Genomic DNA, 17,364 nt, shown 5'->3' on the forward strand with positions numbered 1-17,364 from the left:
TCAAGCATCCTGCTGTAGGAATTGGTGTTTTTCCTTAGGAGACAGGGCTCAAAGGTCAATTTCACAGCACTTGTCTGTTAAGGAGTGGCAGTGTATAGTTAAGGCACAGGGGGCAGGCAGCACAGAGGGTGGTGAGAACACAGTGTAACCAGTTGTGACTATTTCAGACTAAGACCATGGTAGGGGATCAGCTCACACAGAAGTGTACAGCCAGACTTGCACAACTGCAGTTTGGATTTCTAGGTCAAGTGACCTTATTCCAAATACATGTGCAGTATCCAATTCATCCCATCTCAGAATTCTCTCCACTGAGCTCGTTCTCAGGGGTCATTCTCAGAATTTGCCCCAGATCCAAGGAAAGCTCAATTTAAATCTCTGCAAGCAGGAAATTGAAAAGGTCAAGAAAGCATGGTAAACTATTTGGCCAAAAAGAAACAAATAAGAGTCCTTCATCACTGACAATGTGCTCAATCACACACAGCTGAACCAGGGGGATTCTGGCAAGCTTCCTGAGGATGCAAAATTACGAGTGGCTTTCACTCACAGACTTTTGCTCTCTCCTTTTGATCTGACACTTCATCAGAATTAATAAATTTGAGCGATGACGCTGAGGCAAGACTTGAAAGTCATATGCACCATTAGAGTAATATTCCAATTTAGAACCCTGAAGCTAGCTAAACTTCCTCGGACCCGTGTTCAGTATGATTCTCCTTCAATCCTATAGTGCCCACCAACCTTACCTCCACTTTAGGTTACATGCTCTCTGGATATACGTTCCCAACCACAGTACAGTATCTTTAAGAAAAGGAATTATTATAATTATCTTGATAATCTCCCTCACCTCTGTCAGATCCCCAGTGCTTTCTTGTGTACATTGTAGGCATTCAATGTTTAATTTAAAGAAATAGAGGATTTCTCTTTGTCATAATTTTTAGAATACTCAATTGGAAAAAAAAAATCCTGTTTAATATTGGATAATATTCTGTCTTTCATTAATCATAAAAATTTTCTCGAGACTCAGAGAAAACTAAACTCTCATAAACGCAGCCACATACAGCAGAGCTTAATGTCACTCAGAGACTTTTTCAGGGAATCAGCTTAGAAGGGAACTACCAAACACAAAAGTTAGGCAATTACTTCATGTGTGTCATGGAATTCAACTGCCAGAAGACCAAATTGTAGTGATTGTTTCATTTCTGTTATTTGTGACTTTGCTTGTTTCATTGGATGGAGGAATTGGCCACAACTGCTGTTCGTACTTGTCCCCTTTATCACATGAATGTAAAGACCATACAACCAGCTATTCTGAAGGTGTAGAAAGTGGATTATTTATACTTTAGCTTCTTCTCTAGATTCTCTGCTTGCCAGAAAGAGCCTGAGGGTGGATTGGTCATTTTAAGATGTTTGGGGTAGATAAGACAAAAGTATAGGTATAGTCCTTCTAAATCCTGCTCCTCTTTCAAAACTTAATTTCTCTTTCTTGCTAAGGCTTTTTCTAACTACTCCCACCTGCACTGTTCTATCTTTTCTTCATCTGAGCATAAGAAGCACTTGATTGTTTTCTGTGTTCATCTAAGTTGCGGGCTGCTAAGGTCAGGGATCAAATTTCACCCTTCTTTGGTATCATCCCTGGTGTCTAGCACAGTGATGGGCACATAAGTGCTTAATATCCATGATGGAATTTTTAATCACTACTTTAGACTTGAGCAAATTTGCATGTAGAAATAGTGGCCGAGCCGTTAGAATTTTTTTTTTTTTTTTTACCAAAATAAATTGATAACAGAGTCCCTGTGAGAATCTCAGATACTCCTGTAAGAAGTGAACATATTCCAAGACTCCCTGGGTACTGTTTTCAAAGAGATCGCAATGTAGTGGAAACACTAGGCACAGGCATAAAAAGTCAAACAGTATTTACATTTCTCATTACAAGGCCCACCCTGGGATGCCCAAAACGTCTAGTCACTAAATACTCTCTCCTTATGGGACCATATCATAGGCATTGTATTAAAAAAAATTCTCCAAGAATAGTATTTGAGGATTTTCATCTTTCTCTTCACTGTAATGCAAGTGAAGAGAAAAGAAGGAAGAAGAAACAAGAGAAACATCTATTTGATGCTTACATATCAGAGGGATTCTTGGATACAATGTCATAAATTCACAATTCCTCTATCTCCAGTGTCAGTAATAAATGTCACCATGGAAGGTGATCTTGTTAATGGGAATTAGAATATAATAATGATAAGCACATTCATAAGCTACATATCTGAGGTTTACCCAGAGCTAATACAGCTTGAAAGAACTTGATCACTTTAACTTCCTACTAATGGTTACTTGGGTTACCAAGCATTGAAGTCACTTTTTTATTCATATCATCATTGAAATTAGAATTTTAAGATATCATCCAGTTTATAATCTCTCATTTTATACATAAAGACACTGACTCCAAGGAGGTTAAGTAACTACCCACACAGGTGTGATAAAAGGGATTATCTTTTTATGGATTTGGAAGGCAAGAGAATATTCCTTTCCAAAGGAAAGATATATACAGATAGATTCAAAGATACGGATGCAAAATTGAATATTTCCAAGTTTTAATGTCATGAGTATACAATCTGTATCTCTTATAGCACTCACTTTTCCCCTTATTTCATTATTGTATGTATTTTTTTCTCTCTCTCCAGGTGGTAAACTGTTTGAGGACGAAACCCAAATCTAAATTAGCCTGGTAGATCTTTGCATACACAGTGTCTCACACACATAAACTCAATACAAATTTGTTACATCACCAAATGAAGGAATGTTCTTTCAGCTTTTCTTCCAAGATTCAGGAAAAAGACAGCTGCCAATCCAGAATGGAGTGGACAAGGAAATAACAAAGCAGTGAAACAAAGTCAGCTCTCCTACTCCCTTTCAGGGTGATTCGAATTGTATCCTAATCTGAACTGTCTCTGTGGGACACAACTCGGTCTCCTGTAACTCAGCAGTGCGTTTTCTACACTCCCATACACAAAAATTGATCAGATGCCCCCAATGCTAAGTCTTTTATACTCTTCATTTTATTCCTTTGGGAGGTCCCTGTAAAAGTTGTGTTTGTTAGTTTGTTTCCTTATGGGGATGTACTCACCATAGCAACTAAAAGATACAACTTTTGCCTAATTGAATCATTGTGCTAGAGATAATAGGGCAGACAGTTAAAACAGGGATGGGCGTGAGAACGAGGGGTGGACGAGGAGGATAAAAATGTTAAGTCCCTCTAATTCCTGGGTTTCTATTAATTTTTTGTTTGTTTGTAGGGCACGTTGTTCAAATGCAGGGCCACTTAGCTGCAGAGGGAAGCGGCTGGGCAGTAGATAGGGTGGATGGAACTGCAGAGAACTAGCAGTGAAACGCTAGTTATGAGCATAGGTATGGCCCCTCTACCGTTTTGTCCCCCTCTCCATTCCGAGGATAAGGACACTGGAGAGAGGCTGATGGTACTGGAGGCCCACAATCTAACTTAAGCCTCTTAGTTTGGTACAACTGTAAACCTTCCCTCACAACGGCTCAGCCCTGCGACCTTTCCAAGCCGGCAGGGTAAAGAAAGGTGAAGGGACTTCTGTGCGTAAGAGGCAGGTTCCTGCGTGCTGCACCCCAGCCCTCCCTCAGGCCCAACACGCGTTATGTAAATGACAAGTTACTCAGGGGTGCACGCGGGAGAAGGCGGAGGCCCCACACATACACGGTGTACTGCCAAAGTCACTTGCGTGGCGCGCTTGGGGACAGCCCTGAGCCCTCTTTCTCCTGTCTCTGGAAAAGATCACCCGCTCTGGCAGCTCCCCGGAGAGATGTGTGGCTGTGCACGCGGGGGCCGGGGCGGCCACATGGCGCGCTCGGGGAGATGGCAGCTGCGCTTTGTTTCCAGTAGCGAGGGGTGAGTCACCGGCCCCCGCAGTCGCAAAGCTGGGCCAACACTCGGGTCCCAGCAGCTAAAAATCTCACAGCACGAGCAGCTACCGAAGGGGCTGCGGTCTCTTCCTCCTCTTCCTACTCCTCCTCCGCCCCTGCCGCCGCCGCCGCCGCGGCCACCGCCTCCTCCCCCTGCGTCGGCCCCGTCCCCTCCTCCTCCACCCGCGAACTTAGTCAGCGGTTCGCGCCGCCGCGCGCCCATTGGCCGGCGGAACGCGCCGCGTCACAATGGAGCCGGTCGGAGGCGGCGAGCCGGGCAGCGCCGGGGCTTCCCGCTGAGTCCGCAGCCCGGGAAAGTGCGGGCGCGGGGCCGCCGCGGGTGCGCCCGGAGCGGCGCAGGGCGCACACGGCTGGGAGCGCCGGCGCCTGGGGCCGGAGTCGCGCAGGTAGGTCGGAGCGTGACACCGGGGCTGGCGGGGGTGGAGCCGAGCACCGAGGTAGTGGAGGAGGAGCGCGGAGTCAGGGGACGCAGCAGGTGGGGTTGGCCGGGCAGGTGCTGTTACCTGTCCACGTTTCACCTGCGAGCCGGGCTGCGGGCAGGTGGCGCGGCCGAAGAGAGAGGGGCGGCCTCGCTGCTCCCTTGCCTGAGGGAACCTGCCCTGGGTGCTGGGGTCATCTGGGGTACGAGGAGTGGGTGGACCAGGTCTTACCCCAGCAACCTCGTCGCCGCACCTGAGTATGAATCCTTGCGGAGGGGAGGGAAAAGGGGTTGTTTCCCCGGGCTAGAGTCGCCCCAGGTGAGCGGAACTCCCCCGAGGGCGTCCCCATTTGGTCGCTCTGGTTTGCCCCCTGCCCTGGAGCCGATTGTTGGCAAACATTTTATGCTCTTGGACATTCGTTCGCTTCCAATTTGGAAGTGGTGTTAGGCGTTCATTTGTTTGAGGGAGAAGTGGGCAACCGATGTCCATTTAAAGAGGGAGGCTCAAGAGCTTCCTTCTCCCGGGCTGCAGTTGAGCAGGTGCTGAGAGGTCAGAAGGGAGGAAGCTCAGTGTGGGCTCATTAATCTGTGTCCTCGACTGACTTCCCAAAGTCCATAGGTTGCCTTTAGTCAAATGACATTTGTGAAAGACTTTTCTTTGTGGTCAGAAAGACTCCCTCCCAACACTTCCCTCCCCCGCAAAGGACGAACCTAAATTTAAAAGCAAAAACCAATGTGTGAACTTCCTTGAATATATTCATCTTGCCTAAAAACTTAACTGCTCTGTAGAAAAATATCAGTATGAAAATTTTAAATTGTAAATTTGTACCCAACTTAAAATAGGCAATTTGTTGAGCATATATTAAGAAATTAAACGGCATGTGTCTTTATCGGACTGTTTTGTCTCCTAAATAAGTGTAGGGCTGAAGCATGGAAAAGAAAAACTGCAGTATAATTATTTAACGATTCCAGTGCCCTCTACAAGTTACACCTCCTGAAAACCCAAAATGTTCTTTGAGGTGACTTTCTTTTGCCCCTGGTTTTCCTAGTCAGCACTTCCACTCTCCAAGAGAATATAAAATGACAGCTAATCCCCCAGGTAATTGGGACTGTGATTTAAGAATATAAACGCTAACACGTCTGATATTTCTGTCATCTAAAAAGAGGACTTTTAGTTCAGGTAGAGACTGGGGACTAAATTGTCATTGAGTGCACAATGGAGTCATGGCACTTTTCTTCTACCTGGTATCCAAAAAAAATTTTTAAATCTACGTGTTACAATTAAGTTTACTGTTCTTTGAAACTTGTTCTGTTTTTCTTCAATTGGAAAGGTGTTCCAGCAGGTACAGCCTAACATGAATATTTTCACATTTTGAGCGATTTTATTGGACTAGTTTAGATTTGCTTTTTAAAGCCTCTTCCCTACAATTATGACCATCTCCCAGTATCCTTCTCAAGTTTTATTGAATAGGGCCCTTTTCATTTGAAAAGGATGGCACGTCCTCCAATTTATTTTATTTTATTTTATTATTATTTTTTTTTTTTAGACTGATCTACGTGGGTATTTTCCTGCAGAGACCTGAAATTTGTCATTTTTTGTTTTGTTTTCTGAAGTTGACAGGGGGGAGTATTTTAAAATTTAGAAGATTCTTTAGCCAAGATTTTACTTGTAAACAAGGTGGGATTTTTAAAAATTTTTCAAATTCTTTTTAATGATATCTCAGTACTTTTTGTTCCTTTTTGATTTTTTACTATACAAATAAGAATAGCATGTTTAATCCAATCCCTGATTTTCATTTAGTGTCTCTCAAGTTGAATTTCCAAATTTTATTTTTATTTTTTCTTTCTAGCATCCTTCTCCTATGCAGTGATATCAGAAACTAATCCATTCTGATTTTGTCATGTTACTCCACACTTTGTAGAATGGTTTGCATTGCCTTCTATATAGCATGTCCCTCACTACTGTCCTGACTCCCAGAGTACTGGATGCAGCAGCAAAAAATTTAGACTTGTGGCAACCCATAAGGAATTTGGGAGACCCAATTATAGCATACAATTTATTTAACCAATTGTAAAATGCCTTCCAATTTGTGTCATGTCTGTTTTAATATTGTTGCCTTTTATTGCTGTTGCCTACTTTCATGTTATTTCCCATCTGTATTTTCTAAACTTCCTACATGCCTTTATTATGACTTATTTTCTCTGGTGTTTAAAATAATGCCTTTGGCAGACATAAAAACCTATTTTACTTTTTCTGATCATTAAGATTGATTTTGAGTCCAATTGGGCCTAACTTCAATCACTGAATCTCTCTCCCAGGTTCTTATCATTGCTGTTCATTTAGAAATTGGAACAAAATGGCAATAATAAACTCCCTGTTCTATGACTTCCTTTCATTTAGGACTTTACTCAATTGCAACAGTTTAAATTTACTCCTTCAGTGCTGTGTGAACCTGAGTAAAGGAAATGAATAAAAATGAGTTGTCAGGCTTCAACCTTGACCTTTCCTTTTTCCCTTTTAACGTTTATGCTGTTTTTGATATGGATCACATGGTTCTGTTTGTTCCTTTCCAGGGTGCATGTATTTGAACTTCATCTGCTGCTTCTTTGATTCCACAGTCCCTTTAAATTCTTTCTTCTTGTCTGTCTCATTCCGTGGTCATTTCTAACGCTCCATTCTGCAATGCCTACTGTTCAACTAACAACATCTTTCACAGAACTGCCACCTGCACAGTGTCTACTTCTCTTCTGTTTCCAGTTCCATGCAGGTGACTGAGATCTTCCTTTGCCCATCTTTGATGGAGACTAGATGTTTTACTATCAACTAGCACTTCCTTTTGATTCTTTCTTACATATGCAGATTTGAGACATGTTTGAACCTTTCATATTGTCAAATTCTTTTTCAGCATTTTGAATCACTTCCACCCGCCCCCCCCCCCCCCCAAATCTATTGCAAACTACAAGCAAGAGTTTTTTAGGCTTTTACCTAAGAGTGTGAACTTTGCAGACTGATGGGCCTGGGTTTGAACTCTGTGCTATCATTTTGGATGGGTTGCTGGATTAGTTAAGATTAGCTGCCAGTTTCAGAGACTGCAAAGAACAATGGTTTAATCAAAGTGATGTTTGTTTCTCTTTCACATTAAAAAAAAAAAGTTTATAAGGAGACAATCTAGGGCTGTTATAATGGTTCCACAGACTTCTCTGAACTAGGCTGTTTTCACCTTTTGTACCTACCATACTTAAGATGAGGCCCTCAAACTCATGATCCAGGATAGAGCTTCCGCCATGAAATCCAAGTTCCAAGTAGCAGAAAGGAAGAAAGAAGGAAGAGAAAGGGAGGAGGGGAAAGGCAAGAGCCTATTTTCTCTTAAGGAAATTTCCTGGAAGCTGCCACATACTTGTTACATCTTATTGCCCGGAACTTGGTGACATGACCTCACCTAGCTGGACTAAAGACTGGGAAATGTCCTTTTTCCAGACAGTCTTACTGCCAGCTAAAAAGTTGGGGTTTCACTTTAGGAAAAAATAGGGGAATAAACATTGGGGTATTCAAACACCACACTTATTCTAAACTTCTTTTTTCTTGGCTAATATTACCTATCTCACAGGATTCTTAGGATTAAAAGAAATATTATATATTAACTCACCTAATATAGTATCTGGCATAAAACAAGCTTTCAGTAAATGCTAGTTCATAATCCTCCTTGTTTCTTTTCCATGAATTGTCTAGTTTCCCTGCTGCTATGTCACTGGCCTTCAAATCTTATTTTAAATTCTTTGGGCATTTGCCCTGACTGGTGGTACCAGACTGCTGTGTTGTACCTTGTCATGGGAGGGAGAAGGGGGCGTTCGAGTGGTAGGGAGCAACACATTATGACTCAGTGACAGTGTTTAAAAACATAGCTTAGATTAAACACATGGCTCATGAAATCCAATAGACCTGAATACAAATCCTGGCTTTACCACTTACTCAGAACACAGCCATAGCCTCTCTAACTCTCAATGTTCTTAACTGTAAAGCAGGGGGTAATAATCGGATATGGGGATTAAATGAAGAAATATATGAGTGTACTTCAAAAAGCTTGTGGAAAGATAGAATTAAAAGATATGAATTCTTCCGTCAACCTTTTTTTTCCCCATGAACTTTTTGAAGTACCCTATGTATGAAGTGCTTAATACTGTGTCTGATATAATAAGTGGCAGCATTTCTTTTTTAATTTGGCCTAACTTGGGTGAACTTTATCAAAAATCAGCTCTTATCTATTTTTTAAAAAAAAAAAGATAAAAAGATGTTTTAAAATTGGTTACTTCCATTCACATCCAAATGAATGTTTTTAACTTGTTAGTCAAATGTTTTAGAATTGTTTCCAAAATCAGTTTATAACCCAAATAGCAGCAAAATTTTTTTCTGTATCTTTTAAGTATAAACAGAGTAGCAAATCTTTAACCTTCCTCAACCTTGATTTGAATGATTTTTTGCTGGTCCACTCTCAGAAGCTAAACATTACCACTCCTGAATATATTTCATAGTAGTTTTTAGTAGCTATTTATTATGTAGCTGTTGTGTGCCAGACACTATGCTAGGTTCTGGCGATGCAACGTTAAGCAAAAATGCACATGATCCCTGCCCTCGGAGGTTGCAGGTTATTTGGGGAGATAGGTGAATCAATCACTGCAAACAAGAGAAAAATTGCCATTGCAAAAGTTACTAGGAAAGAGATGGACAGGTGCTGTGAAAGCATGTGCAAGTGTCTTGTGGTTGGAGGCTGAGTGGTGACTTTAGTAACAAAAAGTTGGCTGGTGAGCTGAAGCAATGAAAGAAGGAAGAATGTGGGTTGAAATAAGCTCAGACTGAGATGAGCGTGCCCCTAGGCAGGAACCAGAATGTTCCACAGGTTTCCAGCACCATTCCAAAAGAGACATTTCATAATGATGTTTGGAGCCATCTTTATTTATTTATTTATTTTTTTAAAAGATGACCGGTAAGGGGATCTTAACCCTTGACTTGGTGTTGTCAGCACCACACTCAGCCAGTGAGCGAACCGGCCATCCGTATATGGGAACCGAACCCGGGGCCTTGGTGTTATCAGCACTGCACTCTACCGAGTGAGCCACGGGCCGGCCCTTGGAGCCATCTTTAAGCGTATATAATATATTACTTCTCAGTGTGATACTCTCAAAAGGGCTACATAATTCAGTAATAATTTAATTCTACAATTTATTTTTGTTATACTGGCAAACTTTAAATACAGATACTTTTTTTGATACACCTAGCATATGCATCTGAGAAAAGGGGCTGTAAGTAGGATCTTTTTAGAGAAGATCAGAGCATTGATCTGCATCACCTTAGCAAGTAGAATTTGAAGCCATACGGCAGAATGGGGAAAGACTGCTGAAAGACCTTGCAAAAGAATCAGTAACCCGTAAAGCAGCAATGGAAAATGACCACAGGATGGGAGGCGTGGGCAGTGTGTTCCAGAGAGCTGGCTGTGCCTGGGACAGCCTATCTCAGGGCCAGTGGGCAACCCATCACCCAGTCCCTCCGTGGCCTTTTTTTTTTTTTTTTTTTTTAACACAGACAGGACCCCAGCTTGGCGGGGGGGGGGGGGGGGGCGTACCAATTCTCCCTGCCCTGTCCAGCTGAGCTAATGGGGAAGCCTGTGGGAAAACATTGCCTCTCTCATCCCTGTAACAGACTCGGAGGATGGCAGAGGAGGCTCTGCTTCCACTTATCGTGGTGTGGCATGACTGAGCCGCAGGGGCAGAGCCGTCAGCCATCAGACTGCAAGTTGTTTCTTGCTGTGAGTGGATAAATTTAAGATGAGTTCTGTGCATCTAAGGATTTTTAAGTTCATCTCTCTAGGCAAAACTAAATGAGTTTGTTCCTGGCCCCATTTCAGTGCCAAAATAGGCAGTTCTCGACTGAGCAGTGACTTGTCTTCCAGAAGCATTTGTGAGTCATAGCGGTTTATCAGAGACACGGTGTTGTGCATGATCACCAGGTTCACAGGGTACCCCAAGAGAGTTTATGTTGTGCCATTGTTGACCAAAGGTGCCAGAAGACTTTCACCTTCACCCTCCCAGGAATGCCATGTAACTTGGACTTCCTTTTGCTCTGCATTTGCCCTGGTATTTGGAATTTCTCCCTCAGTGGCACATTAAGCTCCTTCCTACTTCAGGGGCTTCTCAGTTGTCTCTCTGCCTGGAATATTCGTCCCTTATGAATTTGCGTGACTACTTCCTTCTCATTGGAGGGTCAGCTCAAATGTGCCCTCAGAGATACCTTCCTTGACCACCTTAGGTAAAGTACCCTACCTATGCGCTATCATAGTCTTTCGTACCTTGGTTTCTTGTTTGCTTGATTGTTTCTGTTCTATTTCCCTCACCCTCACCAGAATATAAATTCTGTGAAAGTAAGGACTTTGTCTCCCTTGTTTATCTGCTCTTAAGCCTGGCGTATAGTAAATTTCCCAAAACTGCTGCATGTGATAGTGGGCAAATAATTTTACCCCATTGAACATAAAATGGGAAAAATAATACCTGGGCCACCTACCTCACAGAACAAATGAGAACCTGGAGTTAGTGGACTGAAGATACTTTTCCCCAAACTTGCTATTCACCTTTAGATTCATATTTTTGCAAACGGCAATACTATTTACCCAATGATATAACCCTGAGAAACCTAGAACTCATTCCGGGCTTCTCCTTGCTTCATTCCCTCCTATATTTCTGCTTAGACAGTGGGTAACCAGTCTGTCTAGAAGCCATATCCTTAAGGTGCCCTCCACCAGCACCCTTTCTCTACAGCTCCTTTACTGCCCTGAGTCTTTTCCAGGAGCAGCACTAGTTGTCTTCTAACTAGTATTTTGTAGTCTTGCTTATATTCTACCCCAACCCCCCAAATTCATTGTCCATACTGCAGGAAAGTAATCTTTCTAGAAGTCAAGTCTCTTTCCACCACTGCCTCATAACCCTTTAATGGCTCCCTTCTCCACAGGATCAAGTCCAAACACCTTGGTGTACCATGTCATAAAGTATTGCTTTGGCGTTTTCAACTCTTCAGCTTCAACTTTTGCTGCTCTGCCGTGACTACACCCCAAGTGCATGCACCATACAGTGTGCACAGTCACATGCCCATACGCCAGCCATCCTGAACTATTTGCACTACAGAGAGGAGGGTTCCAGGTAGCCGATGGCTTCACTGCATGGCTTTTTTTCCTTCTCTTATCTGGGTTCCTCTTGACAAACGCATGCCCATCTTTCAGGACTCAATTTAAGCATACCTCTTTTGAAAGACCATTCCTGATGACTTCCCTCTGCCTACCCCTACCCTCACTCCCTCCTCCATGCTGCCTCTTAGCCTCGTACACCTATCATAATACCTGTGCCAGGGAATACCCCGCCTCCTCCTGGGTGCTCCTTCATGATAAAAATATATTTTGTTCATCTCCTGGGCTTCCTGGGCCAGACATCATTACCTGGCATACTGTGGACACACAATAAATATATATCCAGAAGAGAATTAGGAAATAAAATTCACCATAATTATTACCTAGTCCAGGGTTTCATTTCAATAACACACTTTAGTATTTGACTAAAATTTTAAAGAATATTTCCTTGAAGGCTAGAAGTAATAAGGTACAATATATGTATATGTATATATGTGCTAGTACATATATGCAATGTGTAAGATACATTAACATATATACTATTAACAGATAGCCAAAATATTTTGGCAAAGAGCTAGTGTTTATTGAACATTTACTGTGTTCAGAGTTCCAGATTTGGCAATTTGCAGAGGTTACTTGAGATAGCTTTTGCCCCTTAATGAAATAATACTGGCTTTGTCTTCCTATTAGGAGTCAACATTTTAGATAGGTAAGACAGGCTCTTGGCTTATCGATGGTTTTGAACAGTGTCCCTGAATGTTTTTCTCTGACTACCCTCTAAAAGGGTTTTAACTGTGTGCTCTCCTCATGCATTTTTAAAGTTAAAATCTAAAATTTTTGTCATAATTTTAAATAGTTGCAAAAGATGACATTTATGATATTATAAATATTGATTTTTTAAAACTAACTTTTTAAAATGTACCCATTAGAAGCTAAATTAAAACCAAAGTCATTTGATACCCTTCATCATCCATTTAAGAAACACATCAACAAGCTTTTCTAGAAAAGTCAGAAATTTTACATAGATCTTTTTCCTCATGGGACTCATTTCATTCCTCTTCTATAATACTTAATCCCAATGTAATGTTCTGAATGTTTGAAAGTGTTTCATTGATTACCCTATTATGCTTTTGTGATACACACACGTAGTATAATTATATCTATTTTTTTTAAGTTCTTGTAACAATAAGCCTCTAAATGTTAAAAAAAAAATTTCTTTTAGATTGATTTATGATTTTTATTAGTACACAATTGAACAGAACAAGGCATATATTAAAATTGTGATGAATAATTATTAAGCATAGGTGAAATTTTATTGGAAAAATCATCTCATAATGAGATGCATGGGGCTTAAAAATAGTTTATGTGTAAGTAAATATTATTGCTAGAATAAAATAGACTCCATAATTGAATCAAGTGCTATCTCTTTAATGTGTTTCAGGAATCTTGCCACATAAATATATGGGAATGAAAGCAGTATAATTCCATTCTGTCTTTTATACTACTGAGTTGTATGCCGAAAGTCATCTAGGGATTGATCACAAAAATGATGTTCAGCATCCTATTGCCTGACAACTTGATACGGTCCTCCTCCACTGTTGTTCTAAGCAAAGAAATGGAAACTTTCCCTTGACTCCCAAAGGGATTTGTTTCTCAGTCATCAAAGTCTTTCACTTTCTCAGCATCTACAACCCTTTTCAAAATGGCTCTCTGCTTAGGTCTCCTGGATATTTTTACGCCCCAATGCAGTGCGCCCTAAGCAGAGCCCTGAGAAGTGAGGTGCTTGTCTTTCTTTTGTAATGTAGAGAAAGGACGAGTTTGAAAAGAGAAAGGAGAACATGGCTGGGAAGCACCGGCAGGACATCAGGTGTTTCAAAGGAGATTCTTTTAGGCAAGGGTTAATTGATGATCTGGAAATAGATTCCACCTGAGTATCCCTCCCTCACCAAAAAAAGGAGGCTCCCAGACCCCTTATCCCAGTTTGAAGATCAGTAGTTTGGGTGCTAAAGGAAACTTTTAAGTCAAAATAGCTATCTCTAAGAGAAAAGGCCCCTAGGAAGCCAATTTCAAGATTTCCTCTTGGTATGCAGGGACATTCAATAGGGAAAGAGCTTGGTTAGAACATGTCACTCTTAAATGTACCCAATGGAAGCTAATTTGATACCAACGTGGTTTAATCACCATCATTCATCTTACACAGGAGCAAACTCTCCTAGAACAGTTAGAAATTATACATAATTTTTTTGAGGCCCATTGTTAGGCAATACAAAAAGAAAACCAGTTAAGGATTACCAGATACTTAACTCACAGCTGGTTCAGTGGGTGAAAGGTTTCTAAGAACAAGTCTTAACCTTATTGAAAAAAAAATGCTTAAGTATTTTATCAAGAATGCTAATTTCTTCCCAGAAGAAGGTTGCGAATTATAATATGCAAAATGGTTTGGTCCTAGGCTAGATTTGGGGCTTTTTAATTTTTTTAAATGGAATAATGCTATAACAACCACAATTACTTGAAGTTGATATGACAAGCAAACAGAAAGGACATTGTTGGGGGGAGGGAGGAGGGAGGGAGGTTTTGGTGATGGGGAGCAATAATCAGCCACAATGTATATCGACAAAAGAAAATTAAAAAAAAAAAAAAAAATGGAATAATGCAATCTGCAGAGAGAGAAGTTGAGGGTAGTTGGAAGTTGGGCCTGGCTATCATCCTGTTGAGTTGGGAGCCACTACTGGGGCCCTCCTTATTCCTGCATGTCTGGATGCTCTGGTCCTGTGTGAGAGGAAACTGTACAGCTAGCTGTCTCCTACTCTCTTGCCGTCTCCCAAGGCAAATCTCTCTTACAGCAAATCTCTTCTTAAACCCTTGACAAGAACCTCCACCATATCACTTACTACATCATACATTTGTAAGTCACTTGTAACATATTACAGCATTTATAGTCAAATTTATTCTCCTGATGACCTGCAGTAGTTGGGGCAAGCATTATCCCCATGATACAAATATGGAAATTGAGTTCCTTGGGGGTTTATGTGGCCTGTCTGAGTGAACTGCAGTCAGTGGCAGATTTGACACTCGAATCCAGATCACACTACTTTTTCTGCAATATATTGCCTGGCTCCTTTTCACAGCTGTTATTATTTTAGAAAAGGCTTTATGGATTAAGAAACTTGCTTTAAAGTGATAGTGTGAAGGTTAAGTAAGACAGATATACTCATAAAATGCTTAGAAGAGTGTGCAGCTCATAGCAGGACTTAGATTTTTAAACCAAGAAAAACTATGTGTTTGAGTTTTGTCCTGACATACTTCATTTTATAGATGTTAAAAAGTTAATTCATTCAAAAGATTGTTTTTTGAGCACTTAGTATGTGTCCAACATCATGCCACACCCGGGGAATAACAACAAAACAGAAAAAAACCCTTTGTGCGTGGAGCGCACATCATAGAGAGAAGGAGATAGACAATAAGCAAATGCAGAGTCTAATATCATGGAATAAGTACTATGAAGAAAAATGAAGCAGAGTGAAGGCTAGAGAGTGATAAGTTGTGGGAATTAGATATGGTGGTCAGGGATGGCTTTCCTGGGATGGGTGCTTTTGATAGGTCCTGAATGGGGACTCAAGTGAATCTGAGTTCAAGGCCTTGAGTTTATTTGGGTAAGTTGATTCAAGTCTTGGTATGCGGAAGTTGTGTAGAAAAGACCTTAGAGAATATCTATTGATTTTTAACATTTATACAGTATAGATATCCTTGAGGATCCTTCCCAGAATACACACATGCTCATATGCATAACATTTTAACATGCTTTGAAATCCTTTAGAACCCCCTCAAGTTCATATTTGTAGTGAATTGAATTATATCCCCCCAAACTCAATGAAGCTTAAATTGTATCCCCCAAGTTTTATGTATTAGAAACTTACCCCCCCCCACTGTGACTGTAAACAGGGTGGGAACTCCTATTATGGTAATTGTAAGGTGGGGCCTTGAAGAGGTGACTAGATTGTAGGACAATGCCTAGTGAATGAATTAAAAATGGTGGTCAGGGGCGTGGTTCTGAGGGTTTTAAAAGAAAAGGAGAGTCTTTATCTCTCTGCTTTCTCTGCTTCCACTATATTGCAATGTGAGACCCCCGAGTCACTGTCACCACCACCAGATGGACTTTGGACTTCCCAGCCTCAGAAACTGTAAGCAATAAATTTCTTTTTCTTTATAAAATACTCAGTTCCGTGAATTTTTGTTATAAGCAACAAAAACAGACTAATACAATTTCCCCGTTCTATTTCAGTAATTACTTTTTACTGATGAGACATTAAGGTGAGAAAAGAAGTAGAAATTGTCTGTAGGGTCACAACTAGTTAGTGGCTAACTTAAGGACCTAAGATTCCCACAAAGTTGTCCTTTGCTTTTTCCATTAAAATCTGTACATAGCCAGATCGTTAAATTCTCTAAAGGCTATTCTCTAAAGGTCAAAGTCACTGATAGCCACAAATGAGAAAAAGCTTTAATCCATAAAGCATCTCTTGTTTTTTCTTTTTCTTTTTGTATATACACTGCCATAGTCTGAATGTTTGTGTTCCAGGAGTCATGTGTTGAAATCTCTAACCCCCAAGGTGATGGTATTGAAAGGCGGAGCCTGTGGGAGGTGATTGGATTGTGAGGGTGGAGCCCTCACAAATGGGATAGATGCCCTTGTAAAAGAGGCCCGAGGGAGCTTGTTTGCCTCATCTGCCACGGGAGGACACAGCAAGAAGGCATTAGGTATGAGGAACGGGTCCTCACCTGATACCACCAGTTCCTTGATGTTGGACTTTCTCAAGAACTCTGAGAAATAATGTTTGTTGTTTATAAGCTAAACTTGCACCACTTTTATTTATGTAGAGTAAAACCTCCCCATGTAGTTTATGTGGCTGGTATTGTTCCTTTTCCTATTTCCTAACCAGCACAGCATAAATAACTTCCCAAATACTCAAAATGTCCTAGAAAATTATGAGCAAGGGGGACTCAGGCTGGTGGCAAGAAAGAAAAAAGCAAAAAAAGAAATCATCTTGAAATGGGAAGATTTCTCTTTCCTTACAGCTCAAACTTTGGCACATCATGGGTTTTTTTTTTTTTTTTTTCCGTGACCGGCACTCAGCCAGTGAGTGCACTCCGGTCATTCCTATGTAGGATCCCAACCCACGGCGGGAGCGTTGCCGCGCTCCCAGCGCAGCACTCTACCGAGTGCGCCACGGGCTCAGCCCGGCACATCATGGTTTTAAGGAACGGATAGGGACTAGATAGTACCTTTGAAGGTCTCTGAATGTACAGACAGCAGAAGAGCTAGAGATGGGAAAGGTCTTGTCCCTCTTTCAAAAGGGAAAGTGAGTCCCTTAGGGTGAAACAAGGGTCACTCCCATCCCCCACCCAGTGATTTCCTCCAGGGACATTTTATGCAGAAACTTGGAAGATAAACTTGTCACTTTTAGGAAAATATTCATCGTAGTAACTTATCGGCGCAACCACATTTCCTTAACAGTTGTCTCAACTTTTACTTCTACAAAATAACCCCCAAATTTAAGTAATTATCATCCACATTGTGGAATGAGTGCATGAATTCCAAAAGCAGATGCTGTTTAAAGGTTTTAATTTGCATTTTGAAGATTTTTCTAATAAAATACATGTGGCTTTAAAATCTTAGAAGCCTAGCAAGACTACCTCCTATAAATGTTGACATTTATTGAATTTTTAGGATGCTTTCTTATTGTTGCTCTCTTAAAGACAAAGAAAATATACTTTTTCAGTTAGAATTGCTCCTTAATGTGTTGACAGCTCTGATACAGGCTAAGCATCCCTAAT

General features: G+C 41.1%; 1 protein-coding gene across 3 annotated transcripts in view; it reads left to right on the forward strand.

Annotated features, from left to right (window-relative positions):
* The first annotated feature begins 3,956 nt into the window (after positions 1-3,956).
* The window catches only part of LRRC8B (leucine rich repeat containing 8 VRAC subunit B), a 67,076-nt gene continuing 53,668 nt past the window's right edge, over positions 3,957-17,364 (forward strand). For all 3 annotated transcript variants that reach the window (XM_063104236.1, XM_063104235.1, XM_063104237.1), the window contains exon 1: positions 3,957-4,331. The gene's annotated coding sequence lies outside the window, so the exon portion shown is untranslated. The remainder of the gene's footprint in view (positions 4,332-17,364) is intronic.

Source organism: Cynocephalus volans, chromosome 8 (assembly GCF_027409185.1).
Source record: "Cynocephalus volans isolate mCynVol1 chromosome 8, mCynVol1.pri, whole genome shotgun sequence".
NCBI lineage: Eukaryota > Metazoa > Chordata > Mammalia > Dermoptera > Cynocephalidae > Cynocephalus > Cynocephalus volans.